Source organism: Asparagus officinalis, chromosome 1 (assembly GCF_001876935.1).
Source record: "Asparagus officinalis chromosome 1, Aspof.V1, whole genome shotgun sequence".
Taxonomy (NCBI): Eukaryota; Viridiplantae; Streptophyta; class Magnoliopsida; order Asparagales; family Asparagaceae; genus Asparagus; species Asparagus officinalis.
The window spans coordinates 8,315,328-8,322,650 of record NC_033794.1 but is presented as its reverse complement, the minus strand read 5'-3'; the positions used below and the strand labels follow the sequence as shown (position 1 = coordinate 8,322,650).

At 33.6% G+C, this 7,323-nt stretch overlaps 1 protein-coding gene across 1 annotated transcript in view; it reads right to left on the bottom strand.

Annotated features, from left to right (window-relative positions):
- The window catches only part of LOC109848307 (shaggy-related protein kinase iota), a 5,292-nt gene extending 5,163 nt beyond the window's left edge, over window positions 1-129 (bottom strand). Inside the window, exon 1 of the mRNA XM_020417755.1 lies at window positions 48-129. The gene's annotated coding sequence lies outside the window, so the exon portion shown is untranslated. The remainder of the gene's footprint in view (window positions 1-47) is intronic.

Sequence of the window (7,323 nt, the reverse complement as noted above, 5' to 3'; positions counted from 1 at the left end):
GTCAGCAGGAGGAGAAGAGGAGGAGGAGCAAGTGGTTGAAGGGGTACATGAGAGACAGCGAGACCATGTGGAACACCTCCATTCTCCCTTCCGTCTTCCCACTTTCCTCTTTTTACTGCCCAACTAGTTTCTTTCTCTTTTTCTTTTTTTGGCTGTTTAGTTGGTTTCCTAGATATAGGGAAATGTATTTTCATGTACAAAAACACAAGTTTTGAGTTTTTTAAACTTTTTCAAGAAATAGATTGTTTCGTTTTGGTTCGCACAATAAAAATAATGGGAAACCAATGTATTTATTTTTCTTGTGTTTGGTTCGCATGGAAAAAAAAGAGAAAACTTTTGTTTATATGGCAAAAAACTGACGTGACTGCAGTTTTCGTCGATATCACGAGGTTGAGGAAGGAATTGGAGGAGAGAAAAAAATCTGATGTGGCGGCGATTTTCACCGAGTTTCCCTTCTTCAACCCTAGCGAACAAAATATGGGGAAAAAAACCGACGAAAATCTTATATCCTACGTGACCACGAAAATTCTGATGTGAAGGCAGTGTAAAACTTTTCTACCGAGTTAAAAAACGAACCAAACATCCCCTACTCTTTTGAGAAAGGAGGAAAATAACAACACCCTTGTTTACTTTTTATTACTACTACTTGAAAACTCGGATTGCACATTACGCTATGCGGTTATTTCGATCCTACTCCCTCAAATCATCACCGCTTCGGTGCAACTCCCTCAAACATCATTGTTGCGATTACGTCCCCCAAATCACATTAGTGGAGTTGCAAATAGGTCTCTCTCTAGTTAAGTGGAACGTTATACCACTCCCTTGTTCTCCCAACTCCATTGCCTAGCTACTTGAACCCGTTAAGAAACGGGATTCCAAACCCGATATCTGTTTAATAAATAAACAAATGCATACCTCTGATTAACCCTTAACTCAATCCTAGTTAATCTGTTTGGATAGTTATGCAAATAGAGAGATGTACGGATTTGGAGGAGGTACTAGCTGCTATAATGATTTGAGAGAGTAAAAATCCCTAATAAATTGTAGCATTTTGTAGTAAACTCCAAATAACTTCTCAATTTGCACTAAACTTTCAATGACTATTGGAACTGCATAAATATCCCAATGAGTTTATCCTTCTCAATGTCTAGATAGATAAATTTATATGGGATAAGAATAAATATTGCCGAATATATATAGGTTAATGATGTTATCTTATCTACTTATTCTGATTGTAGACCTTCAAATATCCATGTTTTAACTACATTCAAACCTTTTAGCTATGTTTAAAAAAAAGAAAGAAAGAAACTTTTAGTTATTTTAAATTAAATTGCGAGGTAGTTTTAATTGTAGTTTTAGAGTACATTTCGTTAAATTTTATATTTTACACTGTTTGGACAACGTTACCTCTCTTATGAAGTGAATCTAATTCCAACGATCAATTATCAATTTCCCCTCGTCTCTTAAATGTTTTGTTAATTTTTACGCGTTTTGCTTCTTTTAACTCACCAACACTCCGTTAATTTTTTTTCCCCTTGTAACATATGCCCTTCATTCTACTCATCCCAATAAATCTAGCATGGTTAACTTTTATATTGGACAAAATACAGAAATGATGAAAACAAGCGTGGATTTTAAACAATAAAAAAATTTAGGGGTGTAAACTAAAACAAATTAAAGACCTAATGTGAAATATGAAAGATACGAGGTCCAATTAGAAAAAGGATGCATTCTCCCTTCTAACGAGCCGTAAGTTTTGTGGACTTTGACCAGGGATTAGGATTGACACGACTGACCAAGTACTTGCTCCCTGCTGACTACTTGGGACTTTGAATGAGATTCACTTTGTCACAAGTACTTGTTATGCGTTTGAGTGCTGCTTTATTGTTTTGTTAATGACATTTAACGCTTGCCAATGGAGCGTATGCGAATCCCTCTTGGGTCTGTTTGGTTGTTTTCCGAAAAAAAATCGGAAATGGAAAACTCAGTTTTCAAATGATTTAAATTGCTTTTATGACATTTCTCACTATTCCTTTTTTTTTCGCAAAAAAATCACCTCTTTCACCGCCAAGTCACACAAAAAACAAAAAAAACTGCAATAGTAACGGTGCTTTTAGTTTTCCATTTATTGTGTTTGTTTGAAAAAAAAAAGAAAAAAGAAATCAGCCGCAATAGTAACAGTGTTTTTAGCATTTAAATAATCTGTTTTATTCACATGGACTGTTTCAGCAGTATTTTTAGTAACTAAAATTCATAGAAGTGACATTTCCAAGTGTTTTCAGAGTTTTTTGGTGTGAAAACACATTTTTTATAATCTGACGTGACATCGTACGTGACACCCTCATTTCTTTAAATCACAAAACGAAACAAAAATATGATTTGAAAATCGGTTGAAACCAAAATTCTACGTGGCAGGGAGGATTTCTTGAAATGTGACATAGCGGGGGGTTTTCTCATTTTTCTGGCAAACAAACAACCCCTAAATCTAAATCCTAAAATAAATATGCTAGATATATGTTTTTTAATGCCATAAGTGAAAGCTTATGATAATTGCTATCCATTAGTTCCAGTTGAATAAATTCATATTGACCCTCTGCTACACCTAGTCGTAATTATCAATTATCAACCACAAAATCCTTATGGTTGTGTTTAATTACTGAGGAATTAAAAGGAGAAGAAGGGATTTTTTTTTTCCTTTTCCCCTAAATCAAAAGGAATCAATCCGCTTACACTAGACTTGTACAGGGCCTGTTGGGCCTTAAATATGGCGTCCATATTGAGCCCGATGACAGATGAAATCTGTGAAAGCTTAACGAGGATCAAAATTAAACTAAGATATTACCCCAATTTAATGCATTTGATTTGATAATTGTATGCTTAAAATTAGAAATTATATCTATTCTTATATACTTAAAGAATGATATAAGTTTTAATGCATTTGATGTAGAATTCATATTTACTCATTTATACTTAAAAAAATGATCCAAGTTTTAATACATTTAATTTAAAAATTATATCCATGTTTAAAGAAGGATTCAAATGGTAATATTGTAGCAAACATAGTATTTTTACTGTAGTGTGAATAGTATTTCAAATATAGAGGGTGGATTTGGTTTAATGTCCATGATTACTAGTATTTACTGTAGCATGACCGGTATTGTTCTTAATTTAATTAATTGTTATATTAAGAAAAACACAAGTTTAGAGAGTGTTGTGTGTGGCTGGGTGGTGGTGGGGGGGGGGGGTTGAGAGACATATTCTAATAATTTAAATATTTAGGATAATTATGATAAATCAATATCCTATATAATTGAATGATAGTATTGTTCTTAATTTAATTAATGATATAAAAATATTTGTACCATCTATATTACCAAATATTATATTATTTTAACTATACTATTTATTGCCTAATAGTGTATTCCTTAATTGTATTCAATAGTTATTATTTTATTTATAGTATTTTATTTTATTTTAAAAATACTAATATTTTAATTGTTTTATGATAATTTATAAGACATTATTAAATTATTTAACACTATTAATATTTTATAATATATGTATACTTATTTAATAAATTATTTTATTATACTACTATTAAACAATTAATAGTTCTGCTATTATTAATAAGTATATTATGTACAATAATTTATTAGATAAATAGTTTATACAATTTTATGATAATTAATAATGATATATAATTGTTGACGATGGGTAACCAAACAGTCAAATATATCGAGGTTATGTTGATTAGGGGCCGCTCACTTCTCTGAATATCTGATATTGAGTAGAGTGGTTTTCAGCCTGCACAAATAGAAATTCGTGAGAGGACGGGACTTGGCAAGTCAGCTGGTGAACTTGAGTAGGTAAAATGAAGAACTGTGAAAGTTTCTTGTGTGTAGTGCAGTATTATTAGCAAATATTTTAAAAGTCTTTTTATGTTGAGAATTGTACCTCTATTTACAGTAGTGATGGAAGGGTAGAATGGACACTTCGGCCGAGCACAGAATGACGGTGAGTAGGTATGGGCTGGCGGTTGTGTTAGAACCTACTTTACATGTGCCGGTTGGCGAGTGAAGAAGAGATCACATCAACATTAAATGAGAAATGATCGGAGGCATGACGGTGCTGACGTGGTCCGATAAGTCATGAAGACTATTAGGGCTAGATTTATGATGCGCCTGCCAAGCATTAAATGCGACGGCTACATGTTGTCAGCGGGAGAGGCTCGAGGCTGAAGTCGTGCTTTAGCTTCGCCGAGAAGTAACACATTTCAAGTCGACTTCGCGAGACGTCGAATAATTGGTCGAGTGGACTCGTTGTGGGTCGTCTTCGATAAGAGAACCGGCAAGTACCGCCATTCGAGTCGACATAAGGAGATGTCGACTCGACGGGTCGGCTACGTCGGGATCCTTGGTTGCTTTGACCGTCAATCTGACTTGATCGGTGCAAATAAGGGGACATATATCCGTTGTTGGCAAAGGGTCGTACTTTGCCGACTGAAAATACCATAACAATAATAAATTGTGACATATTTTATATATAACATTACTATTATAAATTGTTAATTTTATTTTAGCGAGTGATAAAATTTTAAGCATATGAGAAGTTACAGAGTTAATTAGAGGTTATGAGTAAATAACGAAAGACAATTATTAGCAAGCATAATGGAGATTATTAAAATTTGAGAGGATAAAAAAAGCAATCAAAAGTTTTGACATCCAAACTCAAGAAGTTATCCACTACTTTCTTAATTGTAGGCAATGTCTACTACCTAATATTACTTAAGTGGATGTATAGTATTGGTTCATCTAATGGGCCCCATAAATAAAATGTTTTTTTAAATATAATTTATTTACTTAGTATCATTCATGGGATCCACCGACTGAAATATTTTTATTGGTGAGTTGTAGACACTCTCTACAACTAAAGATGTAGAGGATCTCGAAGCCCCAAATCGCCTTTTATAAAAGAGTAAAATTGAAATTCATAAAATCGCCAAGGCTCTTAGTTAAATGCACATATTCTCTCCAGTTTTCATTTTTGTACATCAAGCACATTGGTGACTATTTATGATATAACAGCACATTTGGTATTTGAGTCACATAAAAGAAATTAAGAGCTTTTAATGGATTTTATATGTAGTCGAACACATTCATGAACTCTAATTCAAAAAATTCGGTTCATTAAAAAAAAAATTTATATGGCATAGCATATATATTTTTCAGCCTTGTTCACTCCCATAGTATCTATTTCATATACGCACTAAGTTTTATCTTATTCGATTTGTATACATATACAAATTGGCTGATATACATAACGAATTGTAATTTTCCTTACCAGTATATGATCAGTTTGCGCCGCTGATTTGCGAGTATCCAGGGACCAGAGTACTCGCGGACCTTCAAAATGCGGATCTCTGTCAAGGAGCCGAACTCCGTTTTTGGAATCTCTGTTTGAAAATGGATTATCCGTATGCACAGTATCTACGTCGTTTTCTTTTCTCTCTATTATCTTTCCACAAATTGGAACTATTTTATGTAGGGTTAATTGCATATCAGTCCCTTAAGTCAACCTTAATTGCCGAATAATCCCTCAAAATCTCATTATTTGCCTAATGCCTACTAGTCCCTTAACTCTTCAAGATTCTTGCCAAATGGTCCTTCTGTTAGAAATTCTGCTAACTAACCCAACCACAGTTGGGTTAAACGTTAACCCAACATCTCAAATTACTTTATTGCCCTTGATATGAAGAGAAATGGTGTGCAATGCAAATTTAGAAGATTTTATAGGATTTGGAGGAAACCTAACTATTCTAAAAAGCTCAATATTGGGTTTTGGGAGGTAGAGGGCCATTGGAGAAGAATGAGTAAGTGGATTTGGGTTTTAGAGACGTGGGTTCGGATTTAAACTTCCCGTCAAATCTCGTTGGCATAATGTTGACATGGCTCTGCTATATTAGCAATAAATTAGTGAAAGCCTAAATTTGGCTTGCCACATCAACAAAAAAGTAGTAAAATTACATGTTTATTGTGCCACATCACCTCCATATCAGCAGGGTTTAACGAAATTTTGTAAATAAGATCTAGCCTGATGTAGAGACAACGAGATGGACCCTCACCGATGACTTAAGGACCTCCACTCAAGTTTTACTTTTTATTAGGTTTTTTTTCACCATGGAAGCCACCTAATAAATAGGATAATTGTATAGAAACCACCTACAAATTATAATGTCTACCAAAACTACCTATAAATTAAGTATGTTTTCCCTTCAATCAACCACGCACACCCAATTTCTATTCAAATTTTCACTAAACTTCCATAAATACCCTTAATAAAGGCACGCAGCCACGCACCATGCACATTTTTCTTGTCAACTCATTGTTATCCTTATTCGATCTTAATCATACAATATAATTAAGAACCATGATTAATTCAAAGAGGAGATTAACAAGAAGAATTAGCGGTTTGAGATTTTCTAATCTAAAAGGTCTCTTCTTTTGTTTCTCTCTAGATGGGGATTAAGAAAACACAGAACGTCACCCTTAGATTAGGGACCATAACCATTTTATATAGATATTGCTATTTCCTAATTTGACCCCGGCCCTCATCAAATTAGACTTACAATCGGGTATCTACACAATTAGTCCATGACATATTTAAATACCCATTAACCCAATTAATTGATTAATCACTTTATGCAGATTAACTTTAAAGATAACATTACACAATAATTTAACATATGTGCCCATAATTAGATTTAATCCAACAATCTCCCACTTGGGCACCATATGTTTCCTTAAATACTAGACAAACAACATTAGTAGTAAATTGTTTGTTAAACATCATCAAAACAAAGAGGCCAACAATATCCCCCTTTTTGATGATGACAAACAATTTACAAAAAATATATATGCATGAAAGGAAATGAATATACAAAGTAAAATATATCATGCATATAAACAAGAAAGACTATACTCACAATATTTCTCCCCCTTTGACAACATAAAAAAAGGGGACAAAAAGAATAAGAGAGCGAAAGCTCCCCCTATCATAAAGCATAGGTGAGTATAACACCGCTTCCCAAAATACCCGAGAATCGGAATGTGAACAAGCCTGCGACATATTAGATTGAGGAGAAATATACACTAAATTTTTTTTTTCTTCTTTTTCTTTTCTTCTCAATCTAATACGCTAAGCGTCAAGCAAAAGAATATCAGTCACATGTCCCCGATCACAATAGCAAGAATATAATAACAAATCAGAATAAGAAATAGACATATCACGAATCATTTGTAAGTTATGTATATGCAACTCTTGGGC